This window comes from Rhodnius prolixus, unplaced genomic scaffold (genome assembly GCF_049639745.1).
Source record: "Rhodnius prolixus isolate KJV_2025 unplaced genomic scaffold, Rpr scaffold_9, whole genome shotgun sequence".
In the NCBI taxonomy this organism is placed as follows: Eukaryota; Metazoa; Arthropoda; class Insecta; order Hemiptera; family Reduviidae; genus Rhodnius; species Rhodnius prolixus.
The window spans coordinates 5,411,886-5,439,251 of NW_027411604.1; the positions used below are offsets into that span (position 1 = coordinate 5,411,886).

Sequence of the window (27,366 nt, forward strand, 5' to 3'; positions counted from 1 at the left end):
CAAGCACAGAGTTTCTTCGGTGCTTTGTTTACTCTTATGGTATTTAACCCCAGGACACATCACCCAGTTCTTTTCATGCTCTCTTTCTCCAGATCCAATCTCTGAGAGCCCGCTCGAACTGCACCCACCATTGGTAATCCCCAGGGCAGGTTCCGGGCCAATGAAAGGAGTTTTAGCTCCGTTCCTGGCCAGTTGGTCCGGCGGTTACATTCCCTTTAATCCCCACGTGACCCAATGAGCCATTCCAGCCGAACTTTATTTTGTCGGAACCAACTAAACAGTTGTTACATTCCTATTTACATTCCCGAACCTAGGGAAGAGATAGTTCTGAAGGAAGTAAGAGCCTTCAGAGCAGCTAGACTGTCCGAAAAAATGCAAATCTCCCTACTTCTAAGATCCATTCACATCACAAGTTTTGATTACAAAGACCTCGGCCTGAAAGACGTTAACCGATCTCCCAAAAGATCTCTTAATGTTATCTGTAATTAAATATGATAACTGTGAGCTAAATTTTTGTTTTCTACTGTTAGAGAGGAAGTGGAGCGAGATCCTTGGAATTTGACATCATTTGTGACGTAACTGAGCACTGTTTTAGATGGTTGGAAGAGACCAGACCGTCGTTTTGTGGGCGCGTCTTCTTGGGCAGAATGCCAATTGGAAATCAACGGTTGAATGGTCTTATAAGTTTAAGAGAATTTACGTAATAGAAATTTAATGTGCCATTATTCTGTCGATTATCATCTCGATTATCAGTTTTCCTTTTTTCTTTTTTGAATTGATATTAATAATTTACTTGGATCGTCAATTTAAAATATCACTTTTTAACAAGGAAATCCCTTTAAGAAAAAGGTTTAGAGAGGGAGAATATCTGACAATGCGAAAAGGTTTATTATGAATTGACGACCAGTTAGAAGGACTCGGTGAAGAGTTTCCCGACGATGGAACAGGGAAAGAAGAAAAGCCAAGTTACTCGCTTTTCCAACACTTGAAGTATACCTACTGACGGACTGGCTTTCCCTTGGATTGGACTCTTCCTCCCCTCTTCCTTAAAATAGAAGCCCAGCTGGCAGGAAATCTTTCCTTTTTCCCCCGTATTATTTCCACTTTAAACCCCATTATCTCACGCCCAGTTGTGGAAGTATTTACAAACTAAAAGGGAAATATTTTCATTCTACTTTTCCCAATTTTCCGTCTTCAACATCTTTCATAAAGGAAAATTGTTGAGTAAATGACATTAATGGGATTAATATTTGATTTTTATTATTTTTTAAGGAGATTTTAGGGAGTACCGCATTTTCTTTTTACAACTGATTTTCCATGTTGAATTTTCTTTGTATTTATTTATTTTATTTAATTATTTAACACTGTTTCGATACAAATATATATATGACAATGGGATTGACCCATATTTACTATTTCTTTTTTATGAACACTATTTAACTAAACGATTTCTTGAATTTTATAATTATTTTTGATTAATTCATCCATCAAAATCCATCAAAACTTTGACTGACTTTATCAGCAAGAGATTCATTGTTCTTTCGATCGGTACCAAAACTGTTTCTCTTCTTGAATTCAAAATTGAATGTTTTCTTGATGCGCTTAGCTGTCTGTATCCCTATAGGCTGGTAGATTAGATTAGACTAGGGCGGCCCTTAAGGCCTACGCCACTGCGACCCCTTTGGATCTACGAGGGTCGTTTGAAAAGTCCGTGCAAAGTCAGAGAGATAGCACTACTGGCGCGTATCGAGGTTATGTTTAGTTAGTAGCATCTCTTGGAAGAACACACACCAAGTTTCAGCCAGACCGATCTATTTCTTTGTGTTTGGTATTCGTTTGAATCGAGGAAGTCGAGTGATTTTCAAAAAATGGACGAAAAAGAATTTCGTGTGTTGATTAAACACTACTTTATGAAAGGCAAAACGCCTCAAGAGACTAAAGAGAAGCTTGATAAACATTATGGTGACTCTGCACCCTTCGATTAGAACAGTTTATAAGTGGTTTCAAAATTTTCGGAGTGGCCATATGGGCACAAGTGACGCTGAACGTTCTGGGACGCCCTGTTGAGGTTACTACTCCAGAAATCATTGATAAAATCCATGATATGGTAATGGATGACAGAAGAGTGAAGGTGCGTGAGATTGCTAGTGCTGTGGGCATCTCGAATGAACGGGTACATAATATTTTGCATCAACATTTGGACATGACAAAGCTATCCGCAAGATGGGTGCCGCGATTGCTCACGCTTGACCAAAAACGAAATCGTGTGAAGTGTTGCAAGGACGGTTTGCAGCTGTTTACAGGCGAAGACCGTTCCTTCGGCCGGAAAGATTATGGCGACTGTCTTTTGGGATTCGCAAGGAATAATCCTCATCGACTATCTGGAAAAGGGTAAAACTATTACAGGTGCATATTATTCATCGTTATTGGACCTTTTGAAAACCGAGCTGCAAGAAAAACGCCCACGATTGGCCCACAAAAAAGTCCTTTTCCATCACGACAACGCACCAGCTCACACCTCAGCAGTTGTGGTCGCAAAATTAATGGAAATAGGGTTCCAACTCGTTTCACATCCCCCCTATTCTCCAGACTTGGCTCACTCGGACTACTATTTGTTCCCCAATATGAAGAAATGGCTGGCGGGAAAAAGATTTTATTCAAACGAGGAGGTGATTGCAGAAACGAATGGCTATTTTTCAGACTTGGACAAATCCTATTATTCGGAAGGGATCAACAAACTAGAGCAGCGTTGGACGAAGTCTATAATCCTAAAAGGAGACTATGTTGAAAAATAAAAAAGGTTTACCCCAAAAAATTAAGTAGTTTTTATTTTTGCACGGACTTTTCAAACGACCCTCGCATTGTGGCTCCCCTCACTTTAAAGCTCACCCCTCCAGACCTGTCCTTTTAATCAGACTCTCTTGATGCTGAAAAGTGACTCATTACTGTAGGCTGGTAGTTGTTGGGGGTCATGATCCTGAGATCTCCGCGTAGGAGTAATCATTGAACTAGGTTCTTCTTATATTATTACTACAGATGGATCTGTTATTGACTGCTCAAAAACTTGAGGAATTATTTGGGTCGTTCTTGGGGTATTTTTGAGTGCATTGTCGCCGCCGGTATTTTGTAGAATTGCTCTAATTTTAAATTCCCTGGAATATTGTAACATTTTTTTGTATCACGAGTCCTTATTCCAGAAGATTCTCTTGCAGTCTATTTGGTATCTAAGAATATATTTCGCCGAAATGATTCCAGATTCCTTTCTGAAGTGTGTTTAATAGCTCCTTTTAGGATACTTGCTGGAGATGTTGAGGGTTTTTCTTTCAGATGAAAATCCATTTTCTTTTTCCTTTCAAAATAGTTCAGGGTGAATCCTAGAATAAACTTACACTAATTATCAAAATTATCATCCTTTTTTTTTTTTTAAATATTTTCCATTTCAAAAATATATTATCTTTGATTTTATCGGTCTTTGCTCGCATATTTATATTATCTCTGACCTGCTTCGGATTTTCCTTCATCGTCAGAGGTAGATTAATCAGTCTGCTGACTCAGCAAGTGTAATGCACAGAACTAATTAATTAATAAATAGATACAAATTCGAAACAGGTCCAGAGTGAAATCTCAGATATTATCAAGCACTACGAACCTAACTACATTTTCATTTGAAAATTTCACTTTAAATTTAAGAGGGAAGAATAATACAAAATTTGGAATTTATTTATTTATTTTTTTTTTAAATCCTAGTTTCGAAGCCCTCCCCCCCAATATTGTAGATTAAAGGCGCCACGGTAGCCGAGCGGGTTAAGAGGCGAGACCTGCAAAGCTGCATATGCATTGTGGTACTGGATTCGATTCCCGGTCTTGGCCTTGGATTTTATTTAATAGTTAAATGAGAAATAGTAAAGTACGTTTGGTAGTCGCCTCCGTCCACGACACATAATTGGTAGTTGAACGTTAAGCCCCGCCTGAAAAAATAGGCGATTACTTTACTTTACTTTTATTGTAGATTAATTAGAGAATAAATATTTAGATAAAAAAGTTATTTCAAATTCTCTACTTGTTAAAATTACCCTTTAATAATTCTTTAGTTTTCTTTGAATGGTTCCAAGTCAAGCAAATGATTTCATCACCATTATTAGAAGAAAATCTTTTACCCTCTTTATTTTCACACTTTTACTTCATTTTCCACTACAGTTTTTTTTTTGGCATCCCCTTAGCCGTGATTTTTCTTTCTTGCTACATCAAAAAGAAAAAGGAACACAGGAAGTTTAACAATGTGGATAATTTAAATTCATTTTTTACTAATTAAGAGTGCCGAATATAGACCAAAAAAATGAAGTCTCTTCCGTTTTCTTGATTGACCTCCTGCCAGGTGACTGGTTATAAGAACCTACTTTGGATTAATTAAATTAATTTTCTACCTGCTTGACTACTTTTTCTTGATTCAGCGTTTTTCTTTGATCTTTTACCAGTTAACATATTATTCCAGTTTAAGTACAATGTCAAAGAAGACTACTTTTTCTTTTTTTCTTTTAAAAAAGGTAATTTTAATATTTTACATTTTACCTCTTTTATATTTCATGCTTTGAAAGTTGAAAAATTATTACGTGAATTACTTAGATCTTAGGCATAGGTACATTAATTTAATTTTTTACCAATTTTTTTTTACCTTTGTGTTCATTGTTTCCAAAACTGGGTAGAAACCTTACTTTTGATTGGTCCCTCCTATTAAGTTAATTAATATTGAAGGGAAGCTACTTTTTGGTTTCCTGCATTGATTTTATTTGTGAAAGAGTATTTACATTAAAAAAACAATTCAATAAAGCGTAAAGTTAGCCACTATGGCGTGAAGTTACTCGCTCAAGCATGAACTTAGTAACTATGTCATGAAGTTGGGATGTGAAATAAAATAGAAGTTTCTTTTAAATAAACGGTTGCAAAAAAAATTATTGCTGTTGTTCACAAATTTAAAAAAAAAAACTATCTGAATTAAATCCCCGTAGGGGGAAGTGGATTAGCCACTCCTTCAGGGTACTTGGCATCCCTGTGGGTATCCCAGCCTAACAACATGAACAACAAATACTGTTACACCCCCAATACGTTTACAAAGTACACATAGGGCATAGTCATCTGTACAAGGTGGAGGCTAATTAGCTCAGGGAACCGTTGTGCAGATTTTGTCAGGATGAAGAGGAGGAAACCGCCTCGCACCTGTTCTATGAAACCTTTGGCTGTTTGAGATCAAAGGAGATAGTAGCGCAAAAAGAACTACTAGGGAAAGTCCTCCACCTCTTTATAGAGATTGTAGTAGATTGTATTAGAAGGGCGGTTCCACCGAAAAAGGGGAAGGAATGTAGGCAATCCAAAATGCCCATTGTTCCCCGCCCACCCATCATCTCATGAGAGATACCGGGGTTTTAAAACAACAAATCCGGCTAAAGGTTACCAGATGCCAAAAACAATGAACTAATAAAGTAGTAACAGGACACTAGAGGAGCATGGCGACTAAAATCGCCACAGTGCACTGGAATAAACCTAAGAGAGTTCTGGTAAAGATTACCAGATGCCACCAACACCGAGATGGGAAACATTTAACTTCCCTCAAAGACGAGGAATCTAGTTATAGAATAAACCGGACACACCTCTACAAAGTGCCGCACAGTCTCATCGGACTGAAAGATGTACCTCCACCTCTTTAATAAGGGAGGTTTCATCTACTAGATCCATAAAGGTGAAGGCACAATAAGCCTATTTTGGTTGCGGTGCCTTGGGGCATAGGTCCCACCCTGATAATCTAATCTAATCTGAACAGGCCATTTAAAAAAAAAACAAAAACAACTTTTTCACAGATCTCATCCATCGTAGCACGCAGACATCGTTGAAAGTCAAATTCTCTACATCAAACTGAGTAATTAACCTCTGATGATGCATGAAAGTATAAATATACGCGCAACGAAGGATAAAATCAAAGATATTATCCAGCATTGGTGGACCCTAACCCATATTTTCAACTAGAAAATTCATTTTTTCGACTGAAAAACAATCTCTTTCTTGTTTTTAGAAGTTATTTCAATAACAACTGGTCGAAACTCTTTAAGAAATGGAAATCTCTTGGTGACTTCCCCGATTTGGAGTCGTGCAATTTTGAATTCGTGAAATACTTCCCCGTAAATCAAGTTTACATTACAATAATTTGTTGTAGTATTCGGTGGAGAGACTTGGGCATAAAAAGTGATTCATTCAACTTTTAAAGTTTTCCCCTCGTCTATCTTTTACGAGTATCTCCCATTCATTACTCTTCTTCCACTTTAGAGCCAATCTTTTCTCCTCCCGTCTTGTATAAATACAACATTCTAGTTAGTAACTCATTAAGAAAATTGTATACACAATGCTGTAAATATAAAAAGTTCAACGTTTATTCCATGCTAGCAGTTTGCATTATTCTTTTCGTAATGATAACTAATCTTATATTCTCTTGTTTATTCAACTGATTGTTTATCTGCCATTCCTCCTCAGCTCTCTTTTTCAACGCAGATTTATTCTCTACTGTTCCATTTCTCTTGGTCTTAGTTGGTCTTCCAGTCTCTTTCTGAATCCATCATCTGAGTTGTTTCTTGTTTGTCTTTATTAGTAAGGAAGCTTTCTTTAAATATTTTTTTTTTCTTTAATTATTTAATACGAGGGTTGTTTGAAAAGTCCGTGCAAAAATAAAAACTACTTAATTTTTTGGGGTAAACCTTTTTTATTTTTCAACATAGTCTCCTTTTAGGCTTATACACTTCGTCCAACGCTGCTCTAGTTTGTTGATCCCTTCCGAATAATAGGATTTGTCCAAGTCTGAAAAATAGCCATTCGTTTCTGCAATCACCTCCTCGTTTGAATAAAATCTTTTTCCTGCCAGCCATTTCTTCATATTGGGGAACAAATAGTAGTCCGAGGGAACCAAGTCTGGTGAATAGGGGGGGATGTGAAACGAGTTGGAACCCTATTTCCATTAAATTTGCGACCACAACTGCTGAGGTGTGAGCTGATGCGTTGTCGTGATGGAAAAGGACTTTTTTGTGGGCCAATCGTGGGCGTTTTTCTCGCAGCTCGGTTTTCAAAAGGTCCAATAACGATGAATAATATGCACCTTTAATAGTTTTACCCTTTTCCAGATAGTCGATGAGGATTATTCCTTGCGAATCCCAAAAGACAGTCGCCATAATCTTTCCGGCCAAAGGAACGGTCTTCGCCTTTTTTGGCGCAGATTCCCCCTTGGTAACCCATTGTTTAGATTGTTCTTTGGTCTCAGGAGTGTAGTGATGTATCCATGTTTCATCCACAGTGACGAAACGACGCTTAAAGACCTGCGGATTCTTCTGGAACAGTTGCAAACCGTCCTTGCAACACTTGACACGATTTCGTTTTTGGTCAAGCGTGAGCAATCGCGGCATCCATCTTGCGGATAGCTTTGTCATGTCCAAATGTTGATGCAAAATATTATGTACCCGTTCATTCGAGATGCCCACAGCACTAACAATCTCACGCACCTTCACTCTTCTGTCATCCATTACCATATCATGGATTTTATCAATGATTTCTAGTCTCGGACTTTTCAAACTACCCTCGTATTTTTGTATTTATTTTAGAAATTTTTGGCGAATAAAAAAAAAAAAAGTTTCTACGCAAATAAAATTGATTGTTTACAGACAAAATAAAGTAATTTTCACTTAATTGCTCAATATTTAAAAGGCAGTGAAATTGGGTCGCAGCTTTCTAATAATAATTAAAGTAAATTACAGATACAAAGTCATTACATTCTACCCACCCATCTTATTGGATGGGTATTTTTTATTTATTTATTTTTATTTTATTTTTTCAATTAAACAATAATCATATATTTTTATTAATAAATTAAAAATTGTGGGCCAATCGCTAACTACGACTTTACTCTTAATTTGATTTGTTTCGAGAATTTCATTTAATTAGAAAAAATTACAAAAAATTAATTAAAGTAATCGCCTAGTTTTTCATGCGAAGCTTAACGTCCAATTACCAATCAGGTGTTGTGGGCAGAAGCGGAAGCACATACCATTGTCAATTTTTTCTAACAAATACAAAATTTGGCTCTACTCCGGGATTCGAACTGAGGATCTTCCACTTGCAAAGCCACGCTAAATAACCGCTAGGGCGTCTGCTCGTTTTTGTATGTGTAATTTTTTTTTTGCAACATCACAGATATTTGGTTCTTGTTGTTTTTCTTGTAAACAATTACATTACATGGGTTGTTGCGACAATAAGCAGACTAAGAGCGAACCACGCGGTGTGCTGATCGTATCTTCACAGGATCAACAAAAAAGTCCTCCCTCTCCTCATTGCGTAGATTGCAATGAGGAGAAGGATTTCAGGACAATATAATAATGGATATGTCCACGTTATGTAGAGTAGAAAGGAAACGAATGTTTGACGACTTATACAGGTATTTAGATGCACCATTTCGCTACGAAGATATAATATTCTCCACCAACATCTATGTGCTTAAATCTATAGCAGAGCTAGAAAAGAAATATGAATGTATTTAAAAGTTATAGCCGATTAGAATGAATGGAAGAAAATGATTAGAGAAGGATTACGTGATTTTAATTTTAGGTTAAGCTATAAGAATGGCAGGAATATAGAGTACTGATCCATCCATTGGTTGGTAAGTTAGTATGTAAATAGTTGTATATAGTAGAGTGATGATTGTGTGAAGCGAATGTATTTATAAGTAAGAATGGAGAGTGAGTGATATTCTAGTGATAAGCACCTAGACGATGCTGGCTGTATGGCGGAAGCCAATGCCAAAAAAAAGCCACAAAAAAAAAAAATTACATTACTAAGTCATTTCTATAAGATCCTCCTAAAAATATCGGAAAATATGTCACAGTCTTATCAAGAAGTAGTTTTCCGTTTTGCCTTGCTGTAGATTGATATCATGGGGGGGCAGGATTATTTTAGTTCTAATTCTACACTAAACGTATGGCTGTCCTACATATCCCAAAATCAAGTATCCGGTCTGTTTAGTGAGCTCATCTACATATTGAAATATTGTCTGCATGCTAGGTGAAGTCAATTAGTTCGAAACATCTAAAATTCGTTTTAGAACGCTCTTTGGAAAAGAGATGTTCAGGCAGCTATCGTAAAGAAAACATTTTTAGGACAATGCTCTGTTATTGTATAATATTAAGGATGATTGTATTTTTTTTCGTTATAATTTCACCTGTAAAGCTAATATTATTGTGGTACTGGGTTCGATTCCCGATCTTAGGCCTTGGATTTTATTTAATGGTTAATATGAGAAATTTGCAGTAAAGTATGTTCGCTAGTCGCCACGATAGCCGAGCGGTTAGAGGCTAGACCTGCAAAGCTAAGATGTGTTGCGGTACTAGGCTATATTCCCCGGTCTACACCTTTAATGGTTAATATGAGAAATTTGCAGTAAAGTATGTTCGCTAGTCGCCACGATAGCCGAGCGGTTAGAGGCTAGACCTGCAAAGCTAAGATGTGTTGCGGTACTAGTCTATATTCCCCAGTCTATACCTCTAATGGTTAATATGAGAAATTTACAGTAAAGTATGTTTGCTAGTCGCCACGATAGCCGAGCGGTGAGAGGCTAGACCTGCAAAGCTAAGATGTGTTGCGGTACTAGTCTATATTCCCCAGTCTATACCTCTAATGGTTAATATGAGAAATTTACAGTAAAGTATGTTGCTAGTCGCCACGATAGCCGAGCGGTTAGAGGCTAGACCTGCAAAGCTAAGATGTGTTGCGGTACTAGTCTATATTCCCCAACTACACCTTTAAAGGTTAATATGAGAAATTTATAGTAAAGTATGTTTGCTAGTCGCCACGATAGCCGAGCGGTTAGAGGCTAGACCTGCAAAGCTAAGATGTGTTGCGGTACTAGTCTATATTCCCCAACTACACCTTTAAAGGTTAATATGAGAAATTTACAGTAAAGTATGTTTGCTAGTCGCCACGATAGCCGAGCGGTTAGAGGCTAGACCCGCAAAGCTAAGATGTATTGCGGTACTAGGCTATATTCCCCGGTCTATACCTTTAATGGTTAATATGAGAAATTTACAGTAAAGTATGTTTGCTAGTCGCCACGATAGCCGAGCGGTTAGAGGCTAGACCTGCAAAGCTAAGATGTGTTGCGGTACTAGTCTATATTCCCCAACTACACCTTTAAAGGTTAATGTGAGAAATTTATAGTAAAGTATGTTTGCTAGTCGCCACGATAGCCGAGCGGTTAGAGGTTAGACCCGCAAAGCTAAGATGTGTTGCGGTACTAGTCTATATTCCCCAGTTTATACCTCTAATGGTTAATATGAGAAATTTATAGTAAAGTATGTTTGCTAGTCGCCACGATAGCCGAGCGGTTAGAGGCTAGACCTGCAAAGCTATGATGTATTGCGGTACTAGGCTATACCTTTATTGGTTAATATGGGAAATTTTCAGTAAAGTATATTTGCTAGTCGCCTTCGTCCATGACACCTAATTTGGTAGTTGGACGTAAAGCTCGCCTGAAAAAATAGGCAATTACTTTACTTTACTTTGTTATACAATAATTCCAAGTTTGAACATTCGAAGTTTTTTAAAAGTAAATTTATGGACTTCACCAACTATTTTACTGCAAATTGTGCATATTTTGCTAAAATTTTGAATATGCTGAAAATCTAAAACATTAGGAGAACTGGAATAAGAGGGATTTGTTAGCTCATTCTTGAATTTTTATTCTTGAAAATAAATATGCGCCCTACTTATCCTCCCACTTTATTGATGGTTTACTGGATCCTTCTATATAAATGTTGGTAGTGTCATGCAAAAAAAGGAGCAGCAGGAGGTTGATTTGATTTTTATGTACAAAAGAGGGGGAGTGGAAATAAATAAAAAGGGGAAAGGAATAAAGAAAGGAAGCGGAAGTATTCTGCCCGGAAGATATAGGACCCATGTATAGTGCTGAACTTGTCAAACAAAGGAGGAGAGAGTATAGCCGTCAAGGACAATATCGGGAATAAGTGCCATCGATCAATGTCGTCGTGCTGTTGTAGCAGTGTGTGTGTGTATTGGTGACTTGAAGTGGGCTCACAAAGCTTTCTTAGCCAAGTACAGCCCCTATTCGCGTCACTCTCTGCAAGTTCCTTCCTGCTTATTTGAGGCTGTACCTACATATAGTGTGTGGCTGCCTTTCACAGTTAACTTCCAGCGTTGCGACTACGTAAACATGTGTGCACCAAGTGTGAGGATGTGTTAGCGAGCTTGCAGAGGGAAGCTTTTATTATAATATAAACTTGTGCATTAATGAGAGAAAGTTGTGCTTAATTACCTGACGTCACATTTATGCGGGCTTGTCTAGAAATCATTATTATTTCTCATTAGTTTTTTAACAAATAAAATTATGTTTTACATTCTACGATTTTTTCTTTTCTATTTACGACGGACACGCGTACACCTGGATTCCGCAATACGAATGATAAGAAACTGTAAACAAAATCAAATAAATTTATGAGACGAGAGAGAAATTTGTTTATAAAATGTTCAGGACAGTGTCAATTTAATCAGTGAATTGCTGTGCGCTGAGGAGAGAATATATCGGAAGATAGAGAGAGAGAGAGAGAGAGAGAGAGTGAGAGGAGGAGGAGGTGGTCAGTCAGTTTAAGTTAAATTCACCCGTTATAAGGTCGCATGAGCGGGCGCATTGTGTAGCCGCAGAACTGAATGGGACCGAACATGTGTCCCATTCAGACAAAATGGATGGTCGAAAGAAAAATGGAGAGAGAGAGAGCGATAGTGTGCGCAAGTGAGAGGGAGAAAAGGAATGCCATTTTTTTTGTTGTTGTTAATGACTGGTACATCAATGTTTGAACACAAACTGGTGTTTATTTTTTTGCACAGATCTGGTTCAAAACCAAATATTTGTTATTGTTCTTTCTGTTTGGTATTACATCAAAATTGAAAAAATAAATCTTTCGCTAAGTACATAAATAATACAAAACACATAAACCTACCTAAATACCTATGCAAATATTTAACTAAAAGTACCCATTTAAAATAGAATAGAATAGAAAATAAATTTATTATTCTGGGACAATTGTCCCCTAAGAATAAAAACAGGTACAATTGGAGGCCTTAATAATTTGGCCTGTGATTATACAGAAATTAAATAAATAAATAAGTATTTACAAAAGTGAAAATAGAAATAACAATAGAAATTAAGGAAATAAATTAAAACAATTAGAATTTCGGAGGAAGCTGGATAAAAAGGAGATAACTGAATAGACGGGATTTAAAGATAGAAAGGGTAGGAGCATGGCTGACAGGTGATGACAAGGAGTTCCAGAGAGAAGTAGTTCGTATAAGAAAGGATTTGTCAAAGGATGAGGTACGGTGTGAGGGAATACAGAGATCAGATGAGCGAGATCTAGTATTAACGGGAATGGATCGAGGATTTAAACTTAAAGAGTCGGAAAAATATAGGATTGGCCTTTGAGACTGGATGACTTGAAAAAGGAAAGAAGCCAAAAAATACTGGTCGGCGATAGACAGGAAAAAGCCACTTCAACTCATCGTAGCAGTGCGAAATGCGGAAGGCTCTGGGGAATGCTGAAAATAAATCTTATGAAGCAGTTCATGAGCTTAGAGCTTCAATATCACCAGAAAGACCGGCCATACACTAAGGCAACCATAGTGGAAATGGGGGAAAATAAGAGAGGAAACTAGGTGTTGCCGGGTCTTAATTGGGGAAAAAGGGGTCAGGGAACTATTAAACTGCTTAAAGATGTGGATGGAACGACGGGAGATTTGGGTTTTAGTAAGAATAACTCAAAAAAATCGTTCCATAATTCTCTATTGGAAATGTGTTGACTATATTCCGCGGACTGTAACCCCTATATTTAGCGCTTAAGTCACATAACCCCACATTACTTGAGTAGAGTGCCCTAATATCCCCAACTTTGAAATAAACAAACAAAAATGCTTCAAAGAAAACTGAAAAGTACTTATTTATGAATATTTGAATACACTTAAGTTTAGACGAGATCAACCGGATTTGGTTTTTAGAAAAGTTAAATTATTTTAAGCTCGAAATTTTTAGTTACTTCAGTTTATCTTCAATTTGGCGGCAGAAACTACGATTGGGGAAATCTTGGAAAGGTTAGGCGGGAAACTCATTAACAATTTTCCTACAGGAAATAATAGTTTCAACACACAACTGGCCAAATAATGAGCGTAGATGCAACATCTGATGTCTGGAAACATTCATTGATTTAAATTAAATAAAACTTAAAATAATCAAATATCAAAACAAGTAAAAAATGCTAAAAACATCTTCTATCTTTGTTTTTTCTATCTGAACGTCTTCAAGATTTATTTATCGTCCACTGATTGATTATCCATTTTCAAAAATTCATTTAGCGGTTTTGCAATCGATCGTCTTTGTCATCAATCTTAGTTATTTATTTGTATTTAATATTTGATAAAGTATGAAACTATGTTATTGGGTTCCATAATCGATGTTGAATATTGATTAGAAGTTTTTTTTTTTAATTTACAGGAAAAAGTAATAGTTATTTCTTTGTCTGTTTCAGGTAAGCTGATTGTCGGTTACTATCGATTAAAGGTGATTTTGTTTTTATTGTAAGGTATTTATTACTTAAGTTTTATTTGGTGTTATTATTATTATTGGAATATCTAAATGAGGTCTATCCTAAGTGTCCTCTAAACTAAAGGCTTCAATAGGCGCCACAGTAGCCGAGCGGTTAGAGGCAAGACCTACGTGGAATACGAGGGTCGTTTGAAAAGTCCGTGCAAAGTCAGAGAGATAGCACTACTAGCGCGTATCGAGGTTATGTTTAGTTAGTAGCATCTCTTGGAAGAACACACACCAAGTTTCAGCCAGATCGGTCTATTTCTTTGTGTTTGGCATTCGTTTGAATCGAGGAAGTCGAGTGATTTTCAAAAAATGGACGAAAAAGAATTTCGTGTGTTGATTAAACACTACTTTATGAAAGGCAAAACGCCTCAGGAGACTAAAGAGAAGCTTGATAAACATTACGGTGACTCTGCACCTTCGATTAGAACAGTTTATTAGTGGTTTCAAAATTTTCGGAGTGGCCATATGGGCACAAGTGACGCTGAACGTTCTGGACGCCCTGTTGAGGTTACTACTCCAGAAATCATTGATAAAATCCATGATATGGTGATGGATGACAGAAGAGTGAAGGTGCGTGAGATTGCTAGTGCTGTGGGCATCTCGAATGAACGGGTACATAATATTTTGCATCAACATTTGGACATGACAAAGCTATCCGCAAAATGGGTGCCGCGATTGCTCACGCTTGACCAAAAACGAAATCGTGTGAAGTGTTGCAAGGACGGTTTGCAGCTGTTCCAGAAGAATCCGCAGGACTTTAAGCGTCGTTTCGTCACTGTGGATGAAACATATATTCCCCTGTCTATACCTTTAATGGTTAATATGAGAAATTTGCAGTAAAGTATGTTTGCTAGTCGCCACGATAGCCGAGCGGTTAGTTGCTAGACCAGCAAAGCTAAGATGTATTGCGGTACTACGCTATATTCCCCAGTCTATACCTTTATTGGTTAATATGAGAAATTTACAGTAAAGTATGTTTGCTAGTCGCCTCCGTCCACGACACCTAATTAGGCAGTTGGACGTAAAGCCCACCTGGAAAAATAGGCAATTAGGATTACTTAACTTTACAAAAGCCTTCAATTTCTAAGGACTCTCCCTAGAAGTAAACTTCCGTTAAATTTTCGTAAGATATACCAGCTTCCCTTTGATGGTATTCCGCTCCCATGATACACTAATCTTATAGTATTGTGTTTATAGTTCGTGGTACATCATGGGCCCTTAACACCCAAAGTGCAATATGGCTTCCAGGATGTTGGGCCATCTCCAGAAGTTGCTTCCTATTCAGTGGCTGAAGAAACTACTGTTTTCCCAGGCTGATAACACTTTTTTCTTGAGTCTGAAACTTTTCTTTTATCGTGAATTTTCACTTTGCTATCTTTTCTTGTAGGGAAATTAAAAAAAAATTCAATTTCATCTTTGTATTCCTTTTCAGACATTACTCAATTATCCAGTTATGACTTTTCAGTGAAGTATATTTGAATTAAATTTACTTTTCTGAAAAAGAATAATTAGGAAAGTTTAGATTAATTGATTTTTCTTCAGTTATTAATAAGAAAAGAAAAGCTCGTTACTTTTGATGGATGATGAAAGAGCCTTCCCTTTTCTGCAGAATAATATTGAATTTTGGGGGAAAAAAATATTAATTTATAAAGATATCCTTAGGGATGACAGGTTGTTTTCCCTGTAAAGGAAGGGAAGCCTGGACAATGAGTTGTTTGAGATCAAATTAACCATGACATTCCCCTATAGTGTCTGTAGTTATTCATCGACATTGAAAGAAGGGAGAGACGGCCCTTCGTCACAAGGTTTTCCTGTCCAATTACTGTAATATATTGCTACTGTAACTTCCACTTACAGGAAACAGAATTCTAATCTTAACTGATTGTCTGGAAACTCTTTACTGTCTCTCTCTCTCTCTTCCTACTTAGGGGGCGAAGTATGGCAATCGGGTCACATTTTATGAAATGTTGTTTCTCAAAGCATTTGACAAGGTTTGGCACCCCACCCGGGGCTATTGAATAAAATCACAGGCATCCCAATACCCCCTCATCCTTAACGTCAAACCCAAGGAGACCTAGGTTTAGCTAAGGTCTCTCAAGAGACTTCTCCCCCCCCCCGACTTTTTCCAGTGAAAGCAGGAGTTCTCCAGGGAAATATTTTATGATCTATTTGATATACAATTTACACTGCTGATCTTCCTTTGCGTCCTGCAACAGTTACTTTGATGTTTGCTGATGATTCCTGAACCTATTTCGACCAATAAATAGTCTCCTGCAAGAACACCTTAATACAAGGGTTGGCTGAAAAGTAATGCACACATGCTAGGAGAGAGGGAAAGAAAAGAGTTATCAAGTTCGGGTAAAAAGTATATTAAAGTACAGTTCTTGAGCTTCACAATTTTGTATTACTTTTCAATGTAGTCACCATTAACGCTAATACATTCCAACGTGAAACATGTTTTTCATTCCGTCACTGAAAAATTCTTTTGGCTTTTCTTGAATCCAGGAATTGACTGATGCCTTCACCTCATCGTCTGAGGAATAGTGATTACTCTTGATGTCTCTCTTGAGTAGAGGAAACAAATAAAAATCGCAGGGGCCAAGATCTGGGGAATAAGCAGGGTGTGGAATTGGTTCAAACTTCAGTTTTTTTAGAACCTCTGCAGTTCCGCGCGAGGTGTGAGAACGAGCGTTATCATGTTGCAAGATTATTGGTGCCAAGCTGCCTCTAACATGACAAACTCGACGTCAGAGGTTTCTTAGAATCTGTACGTATCGAGAAGAATTTACCGTTGCCCCTGGTTCCAGAAAATCGGTCACATAAACTAGATGAGCATCCCAAAACACAATCCGAAGAATTTTTTTTGCGGACGGTTGTGTTTTGAACTTTTTCGGCCGAGTAGCAGACGGATGTCGATATTCAGTGCTCTGCTTTTTCTCGTCTGAGTGTCGTAATGATGGACCTATGTTTCGTCCCCTGTCACAATATTAAAAAAAAAATCGATAACAGCAAGCTGTTTATCTCGCAGTGACATAGCACCAGTACACGGGTCCATACTTCGGCGTCTAGAACACTAGCTGAGCGCTGCGAGTTCAAACTGCGCATACGTAATAAGAAGAAATGTGACTTCCAAATGCTACCTCGCGCGCTTTTTGAAGTTCTTCGTTCGCGCTCGGCAAGCATATGTGCATTACTTTTCAGCCAACCTCGTAGAAAAATGTATTCAAAGCACTTGCACCTTCTGCAATCTACTTAAATTCTAAAAGCTTTGCTTCCTACTTCAAATAAAGTATTTGCTGCTTAAATTCGGGCGCTTCCCTTCCTTATAAAATATAGCTCTAACTTTACAATTCTAAAACATAACTGTCTCATTAAACAGTTTGAATAACACTCATTTACACGTGTAAGTAAGTTCAATAAGTGAGAAAGTGTAGTGCGAAAGGTAAACGTAAATGAAGTCAAAATCTCAACACCAAACTCTATCTCTGGTGATGGATGAAGGTCTGTAACTGGTCAGGTATACAATAAACGAGCTACGTCGGATATAGTCAAAGATATGAATATAACCGTTAACCATATAAAGGTGTTTTTGAATTTCTTTAAGGGTATATTTATTTTATTGGGGTTTTTGGGAGGTTGCTGTAAGGTTACACTTTTTTTATTATGTATTAAAATGACTCATTAATATTTCTGTTTTGTTTTAGTAAGGTTAAGTTAAATTTCACTTCAAAATAGAATGACGTATAATAATGACTCTAATGTGCCTCCATACGTTTATATACTTTTAAAAATAGATTATAATCGCATTATTGATCTTTAATATCAAACGGTTCTTTACCGCCGCACAGTTTCTGTATGATTAATGTTTTGGCCCAGTTATTTAATGTTCTATGGTACGTTTAAGCTTAGAAATTATGATCCATCTTATCTCCTGAGAGAGCGTAAATGCTATGATGACTACCGTATTTTTTTTTGGTTTAACAAAATATTTGTTGTATTTAGTTCCATTTCTATAATTTATAATAGTAGTGTAAACAAATGAAATTGATGTTCTATTTTCTTTGATGTTCCATGGTAGAACATTAGGGCTTATAATATTGAAAATTTGTAGTTTTTTGTCTGAAGACATTTTTAAAACTACCACGACTTATCCAATCAAAGTATTATATAATAATAGAATGCAATGAATTGTGAGTCCATCTGCAAAATGCAACAAAGCTAGCAGAAATAACTTTTGATAAAGAAATGTTTTATTTTTTTAAGGGGCACAAAGTACTGCTACAAAGGGGTAGGTTCTTTGTCCCCGCAAATAGCGTTAGGGTCATATGATTCAATTTTAATCCCCCGCCCCACCCGATTCCCTGAGAAATCTTATTATCTATGACAGTCACAATGGTTGATCTTTGATCTCCTCTATCTACTGCTAAATTCCTAGGCTACAACCAATCTTCGGATGACTACAGCACAATCGCCCAAGATAGGTGGAAATCAAGTAAGTGGTATGCTTCACCATACAGGAGAATTTCTAATTGCCATAGCGTTTCTAGTCTCTTAAATGAAAAGCCATTAGCGTATTTTGTTTATCTCTTTACTCAGACAATTAGTCATTTGACCTTCCTAATCGTGGCGCCACGATAGCCGAGCGGTTAGAAGCTAGACCCGCAAAGCTAAGGTGTATTGCGGTACTAGGCTATATTCCCCGGTCTATACCTTTAATGGTTAATATGAGAAATTAACAGTAAAATATGTTTGCTAATCGCCACGGTAGCCGAGCGGTTAGAGGCTAGACCCGCAAAGCTAAGATGTATTGCGGTATTAGGCTATATTCCCCGGTCTACACCTTTAATGGTTAATATGAGAAATTTGCAGTAAAGTATGTTTGCTAATCACCACGATAGCCGAGCGGTTAGAAGCTAGACCCGCAAAGCTAAGGTGTATTGTGGTACTAGGCTATATTCCCCGGTCTATACCTTTAATGGTTAATATGAGAAATTAACAGTAAAATATGTTTGCTAGTCGCCACAATAGCCGAGCGGTTAGAGGCTAGACCCGCAAAGCTAAGATATATTGCGGTACTAGGCTATATTCCCGATCTATATCTTTAATGGTTAATATGAGAAATTGATCAGTAAAGTATGTTTACTTTACATATTCCATTATATTCCATTGATTTAGTTGATTAGAAACGATAAATTTAAATCTAATATTAGAAATTAGTTAAACTAAAATCTTCTACTTACATTACTAGATGATTAACGACTGCTTTTTTTTTTTTACTATTCATCTTTTGAATCTTTGATAGTTTGAAATAGTGGACGAAGCAGAGGAATAGAGGGAAATTGAAGAGAAGCAAGTAGAAGAGTTTGCATTCTATTGTTAAGTTGTTATCTCATGGTTTTCTTAATGAGAAAACTCGGAGAATTGATGGAAGAAGTGGAATGGATATTTCAAAAGGTAGCAGCGGCCAAGAGATGTGTAGTTAGCCTAGACGAAGAGAAGTAGTTACCCTCGATCTTAGTGGTAGTGTGTAGTCGCTAACCTAGGGTAGATTGATTGGAAAAGTTGGTTATAGGTGAAGGCTTTCGTGTGAAAGGCTAGTGGAAAATTAGGTAGGAGTGGAAGGAAGTGTGAGACGAATAGAAGAAGTAGGTGGTACGTATCGGCCATCTACCTTAGCCCATCGGAGGCGGTGAACTTTGCCCATGCCCATCGCTCTGGACTTGGCCCGCTCTCCTGGGGGACTAATACAATCTACTCCTCTCTCACACATCCTCTCTCCCACTCATTCCCGGTTTCCATTTGCAGCTGTCCCTAGGGCTATTTGTGAGGCGGCTTTACGCAAAACACAGAAATTCTCAATTTTACCCAAGTTGTAAAAAGAACAATACTTCTTTTTTTTTCAGGCTTTATCTCTGATAAATAAATTTGGTACATAACCTCTTCTCTTACTGCTATTCCCAAGTTTTCGAGCTTATTAATATTGATCAAACTCGGATTATTAAATCCATATTAAGTTTCACCAAAATTGTACAAGGGGAGGGGGACTATTAGAATAGAATAGAAAATAAATTCTGGAACAATTGTCCCCTAAGAATAAATACAGGAACAAATAGAGGCCTTAATAGTTTGGCCTGTGATTAAACAGAAAATAAATAAATAAATAAGTATTTACAAAAAGTGAAAATCAAAATAACAATAGAAATTAAGGAAATAAATTAAAACAATTAGAATTTCGGAGGAAGCTGGATAGAAAGGAGATAACTGAATAGACGGGATTTAAAGATAGAAAGGGTAGGAGCATGGCTGACAGGTGATGGCAAGGAGTTCCAGAGAGAGGTAGTTCGTATAAGGAAGGATTTGTCAAAGGATGAGGTACGGTGTGAGGGAATACAGAGATCAGATGAGCGAGATCTAGTATTAACGGGAATGGATCGAGGATTTAAACTTAAAGAGTCGGAAAAACATAGGATTGCCTTTGAGACTGGATGACTTGAAAAAGGAAAGAAGCCAAAAAATACTGGTCGGCGATAGACAGGAAAAAGCCACTTCAACTCATCGTAGCAGTGCGAAATGCGGAAGGCTCTGGGGAATGCTGAAAATAAATCTTATGAAAAAGTTCATGGAGGCGCTTGAGCTTAGCTTCAAGATCACCAGAAAGAGTGGCCATACACTAAGGCAATCGTAGTCGAAATGGGTGGGAAAATAAGAGAGGAAACTAGGTGTTGCCGGCTCTTAATTGGAAAAGAGGTGACGGGAACTATTAAACTGCTTTAGGATATGGATGGAACGAAGAGAGATTTTGGAAACATTGTTTTTCCATGTTACAACTAACAGGAAGTTCACAGAAAAGCCTGGGAGCCATTTTCGAGAAAATGAACTTTCCATTGAATAAAGAGGTATACTACCGATTCAGGAATCTGTTTCAAACTCAAAATCTAACAGAACATTTAACTCCCAACTCAACAGATCAATCAGAACATACCTTACAGACGAATGGCTCCTCAGAGTGAAACTAATTACCCCTCTCTCCCTGAAGTATTCTTACTTCTAAGAAGTACGAATTAAATACGATTCAATCAAATCTTCCAGTACCAACAGAATCCAATCTCTTTCAATCAAAAAAACGCACCGCGAATCGCTAATGCTGCTTTATTTGGTTTCTATCTCTAGCTTGAAGCAAGATCTCCTTGTTGCCCTAAGTTTCTGAGACTGCCAAATCCCACTATGCCTCAATTTCCTCAAATGCTGCTAATCCCCTAGTAAACCAATTCACTGCTGTTGTCAGGAAATTCTCTTAAGACGGTGGCCGCGTGTGTTCTCTTCTTATTGAAGTCAGGTGCATAAGTGTAATGCTATTCACCATTAGGTGGATTCTCCCCTCATGCTAATCATGTATCATGTTATGATCAGCTTCATTCTTTGCAGAAATGTAAACATTTGTTAAGCAAAAATCTATTCGACAAATATCTTTACATGAATAAAAACCGCACTAACTGAGATAATTTGGTTTCAGACAAATTATATTACTGCAAAATGTTAATAGCTGAAAATTAGATATAATTAATAAGCTTTCGAGATGAATTCTGACAAAGATTAAATTCAAAAAGAAAATTCATTTATTATAGTATGAAAAACTTGGAAGGATAATAAGACAGAAATTGTATAATTTTTAGCCATCAACAGTGGAGTTTGTTCATTGCGCAATGCGGAAAACTCAGTTATGTCGGAAGTAAGGTTTTGTGCCATTAAAAGGAATTTTCAGCTAAATTTTTTTGTGAACAAACAATAGACCCCCAAAAAAATTTAATTGCTATTAGGGCCACCAAGAAGAAATATTGGTATTTAAAGTTTGACTTTGTTAATATTGCATCACGATTTTAGGTATGACTTTTTTTTTTGTATGCAGACTAATCGAGTGGAATAATCGAATTTTGGTGGCGCCACGATAGCCGAGCGGTTAGAGGCTAGACCCGCAAAGCTAAGATGTATTGCGGTACTAGGCTATATCCCGCGGTCTATACCTTTAATGGTTAATATGAGAAAATCGCAGTAAAGTATGTTTGCTAGTCGCCACGATAGCCGAGCGGTTAGAGGCTAGACCCGCAAAGCTAAGATGTATTGCGGTACTAGGCTATATTCCCCGGTCTATACCTTTAATGGTTAATATGAGAAATTTACAGTAAAGTATGTTTGCTAGTCGCCTCCGTCCACGACACCTAATTGGTAGTTGGACGTTAAGCCCACCTGAAAAAGTAGGCAATTACATTACTTATTTTGGGCTAGATGGCATACAAAAGTTCATTACAATCTGCATATTCCATACATTAATACATACTTATTAATATACATTATTACATATTCTCATTACAATCCCGATCCTTGATGGCAAGTAAAGGGAACAAAATCTGCAGATTGTTCAGCTGGTATTACTAAAAAAAAAAGAAGCAGTTTCTGCTTTAAAAGTGGCCACTTGGCAGGGATTGGGAGTGAAACGCACTCTGGTGCTGACAACGTAACCATGGTGATGGATGTGAAAAAACTGCCATTTGCACCAACCTACCAAATGGCCACTTTAAACTAGGAACTGCTTCTTCTTTTTTCTTAACAATACCAGCTGAACAACTTCCAGATCTTGTATCCATTTTCTACTTTCCTGGAATGAAGATAGCTAACTTTTGGTCTATCTAGCCTAAAACTATTAAAATAAGTTTTCCGCTTGCTTACTCGGAGATAAAGATGAAAGCTTTGAAGCTGTTGCAAAGTTCACCTTCTGAAGAAGTTAATAACAAAACTATTCCCTCTCCTAGACTCATGGGATGATTAAATGTGAGTCCAATTTTTGGGGATTGAAGACAATTTGTAAATTTAAACCTTATTAAATTCTTGTTCACGCCATTTTTATTTATTTTTTTAAAAGTATGAATAGAATATTTGGCCCACAAAGCTAGGATGTATAAAAGTCCTGGGTTCGATTTCCGGTCTATGCCTTGGATTTTATTTTATAGTATGTTTACTAGTCGCCACGATAGCCGAGCGGTTAGACCCGCAAAGCTAAGATGTATTGCGGTACTAGGCTATATTCCCCGGTCTATACCTTTAATGGTTAATATGAGAAATTTGCTGTAAAGTATGTTTGCTAGTCGGCACGATAGCCGAGCGGTTAGAGGCTAGACCCGCAAAGCTAAGATGTATTGCGGTACTAGGCTATATTCCCCGGTCTATACCTTTAATGGTTAATATGAGAAATTTGCTGTAAAGTATGTTTGCTAGTCGCCTCTGTCCAACGACACCTAATTGGGTAGTTGGACCTAAAGCTCGCATGAAAATTTGGACATGACTTTAGTTGAACATTATTTATTATTAGTACAACAGGAAAAGGGTGATTTAACAAAAAACTATGGTACAGTAGAGATGGATAGATTTAGAGAGAAACAGAGAGATAAGTTATTGCTGAAAAGAAGGAGATAGATTTCTCCATTTCTATGCGCACCTGCGATAGGAAATTAATAAAACCTCTTAGACATCTATGTCTGTCACAACTTCCCCCGTAAAGCTTACATTTGGAGTAAGCAAGAACTTATTTCTGTGTAGCGGGAGATCTTGTGTCTACAAGAATACAGGTTTAATAAATTGATTCCAGGGATGTTCACTGTTGTGATGCAGTCTTTTTTTTTTTTTAGGGTATGGCAGAAGAGGGAGGAGCTAGCAAGGTATTCCTCTAGCCCTAAACTTTTTCTTGGTCTTTATTGTCCCTACTTTCTTCTTGTTCTTCTAGCAATCTCGGGTTCTCACACCCACACACAAGAAAAAAGTCCTGTAAAATCACTTATTCCCATTTTTATGGCAGCGATCTGGCTACAGTTTCTTATTTCCTGTTTTCCTTTCTCCCAGTTTTGTCTTGTTCTTAACTTAAAAGATGTTTACAACCTTTTTTCTCTTTTACATCCTTTTAGGCTCGAAACATTTACTAAGAAACAAACCCATATTCCTCCAAAAAAAAAGAGAATTGAAATCTATCAGAACTTAAAAGTATATTGAGAGCTTAATGTGCAGCTTTTGTTCTACTTGTAAAAAAAAAAAGGTTTTTCTCCTGGGATGTTAGAATTAAGATGGCTTGTATGTGCTGCTGTGATTTAGTGATCTGTAGGATCTTATTTATTATTGATTATTTTTTCTCAATCTAAGAATTCAAACATAATACCCCCTGGGGGTATATAAATCTCAATTTTTCTTCTTAGAAACAAGAATAAGGAACAAAAGTATAACATCCTGTTACACCAATTTCCATAGTTTGAATGACTAACAAGGAAGAACTCTAATTTACCAACCTTTTGCGTGAAAATCTCCCTAAAATCATATTTCCCTAGCAAAACTGTTAACATCTTCACGTTTTGAGTAGTTTGTAAGAAGTAGATCTCTTAGATCTGCCGGCTGCCTCGCTCTTTCTTAGACTCCCTTAAGAAGGCCTGATTCCGTGATTAATTTAAGGTAGCCATTCCCATATCTTGGGAGCAACGTGCGGGGTGGTGTGGTGTGTTGCAATCTTCTTCTGATTTTCTAGATTAGGGAGAGCTGCGTTGTACTAAGGAGTTTTACGTTGAAGCATTATTTGTGTGACTACACCAGTATTAGCATCTTCTAAGTAGGCGGAGATATTTCAAGTCTATTACAGATATTATTAAAATTCTTTAAGTGGGTGGCATCAAATTCTTCCTCATCGAGAAGAAAACAGATTTAATACTTGCATTTTTATTAAATTACATTACTGCACCTACTCTCTCCCTATGTGTGTGTGTGTGTGTGTGTGTGTGTGTGTGTGTGTGTGTGTGTGTGTGTGTGTGTGTAAATGCAATCAGACTTGACTTCATCGATTATTACAGGAAAAACATCTCGATGCTTGATGTAATCAATTATGCAACTTTTTTTATTTTTTTCATCCGCAGAATTATTAATTGACTTTTTTTTCAAATTCTTTTCCATTTCTTATCGGTACCTACATTAATTAATAAGTTTTTAATCTTGACATATGTCTTAGTAATAAGAAGTGACGTACTTAACAGCCTTAACGAAATTAGATGGGAATTCCCCAATTAGAAAAATGTATTTAAATTAGTTCTAAGAAGTGGATATTCAATTTCTGAATTTACATAAAGGTATTGGTCTTAAACTGTGGATTATCTTCAGGATCAACTTCCGGTTGGGAAGAATGACCAGAGGAATTACAAAGAGGCGAAAAACATTTCGGATTGTCAGTCAGCATCTTGAGCTCAAATAGATTAGATTTTCCATTAGGGCGGCCTTTCAAAACATTCGCTATCCGCAACCCCTTTGGATCTATTGTGGCTCCTCCATTCTAGAGCTCGCCCTCTAGACCCGTCCGTTTAATCAGACTCTTAATTCTTAGAGAGGGACTCTTGGGTAAAGCTTCTCAGGCCTTGTTTTTTTTTCCTCTCTGAGGAGTAACACCCTTAGCCCAGACAAGCCCCTGACACTGATACAACACGTGCAGACAGTGACAGGCTCTACAAAGACTATCTTCTGCCAGGCCCATGCGATCTATGTGTTTCCTGTGCCTGCAGTGATGACCGGTCAATAGGTCTACAATTTATCTTGATATCCACTCGGCCTTGACGGATTAATTCTGTAGACAGCCTTGGCGAATAGCCCATAATGAACTCCTTCGCCTGCCTCTGTCCAGTGCTGGCTGAGCTCTAATAAAATAGCAGGGTGGACTGCAGGAGAACACTCAATAACCATGCTCAGAGAAGCAATATGAAAAGTTCATCTGGTTAACTAACCTTGCATAGGATGGAAAAGAATGAGAAAGCAGAAAAGCTAGCTTACGATTGGATCCTTTTGACACCTTTATTTTTCGGGTCCTAAGGCTGTAATTGTTGGTACTTACGTAATTTCGGGACCGGAAGTTAATGGATTAGTGGATGAGGGAATGAGGAAAGCATGAGGGAAGGATTTGGGGATCAAGCTGGAAAAGTTTTTTGAAAGGACTTAGTCAATGAATCACTTTCCTAAAGGAAGATTCTGTAATAGATTTTTGGGATGGGAGACTAAGACGGCTACTGATTTGCAGGGATAGAAAGGTCGGTTAGTACTGAGTGTCAGCCATTGTCACTAGGGGAATTAAGGAAGCGATATTCCACATTTTAGGGTATTAACTACTTAATTACAAGTCTAAAACTAATTAGACTATTTTTTTTTTAAATTTATTTATTTACAAATAGAAAATCCGTTCTGCAAAATGTTTGATTTTCACTAAAACTTTGCTCTCGCACCCCCCTCTTGAGTGGCAAAACAAAAACCGGAAGTCTTTTGTGAGTTCTCCATTTTACGCTCTTCACACGAACGCACATTTTAAGTTTTCCAAACAAGCTGACCTCATTTACTTGGCATTTCCAGTAGGAAATTCAAAATAGAAAATCAAGATTACAATATTTTTCCTTGAGTCCGAGGAAATTAACAAAAGTAGAAAGAGAGAGACAGAGAGACAGAGAGAGATAAATATACTAATTTTTATTTGCATACTTCGTCCTTATGTTTACGACGTACAATATTAATTGTGTCAGTTTAATGGGTTACGACGCTACTAGTGTAGACAAAACATGAATATACATGCAAGAGGTTTTGCTATTAAGGAAGATGTACATCACCGTGCATGTCCTTGCAAATGGGACAGACAGATACACGTTACAGAATACGTTCACAAATACACACACACACGAACCTACAAAACAACCAGCAATATTAGGTTTAAGTAAACTTGACTACTAAGAACTTTATTAGTCAGCTTTCTCAACCAATCGTAATTAAGTATAAAATAAGTACCATTTTATGTTAAGCATTATTCGTAAAGTTGAGAATAGTTGGTCTTATTATAAAATTTAAATTTCTGTTTTATTACATTGATTCCTTCAGTTTTGAATCTTCTAACACAATAGATATTGTGATCCTTTCTGTGTACTCGAAAACGACCATCAAACAGATCAGTTTCCTGTGGGTGAGAACACAAATTGTCCTAATACTGTAATACAAAAAATATGGTACCCTATTTGAAACTAAGCAAATTAACCTTCGATTATAAAAATAGCACTTGTTTAAAATATTTTCATAACATTTTCTCGAAATATTTCAGTGAGATCAGAAGTAAATGTTTAAAGTGTAATTTGTAAACTTTAAAAAATTGTCTACTGTGGTCCATCTAAAAGAGTTTTCAATGAATTAAACAACTAGATAAACTAACACTGTTGAGTGCTCGTGTACACGTTTTCTTGTAAAACAAACGTAATTTCTCGTACAAAGATAAAAGGAATCCTGGAAAATGATATACCATTAGAAAGCCCCAATAGACAAGGAAACTTTTACTAAAAAGTGGCCAGCACCTAGGTCTGATAATGATCACATAAGGGCCGCCTAATGAGTTTTCTTCCAAAAATTTCGATTACTTTTATTTTCCCAGTATCCCAGGAGGAAGATTGAGGCTGTTTGGAAAATAATTCAAAAATAAAAACCAAAATATTGTGCCCCATCTTTATAAAAGACTCTTTAAAACGTCCAAATATGAACTAAACTGGGGTTTTGACCCAAATTTTCTTTTGGTTCCATACGTTGATGTTTTATTTTGAAAGATCAAAGTTTGTTGTTCCTTTTATTTTTTTTTTATTTTATTTTTTTAT

General features: G+C 37.0%; 1 protein-coding gene across 11 annotated transcripts in view; it reads left to right on the plus strand.

Annotated features, from left to right (window-relative positions):
- Positions 1-27,366, plus strand: part of Rbp6 (RNA-binding protein 6) — a 1,109,038-nt gene that overhangs the window by 144,437 nt on the left and 937,235 nt on the right. The window lies entirely within an intron of this gene.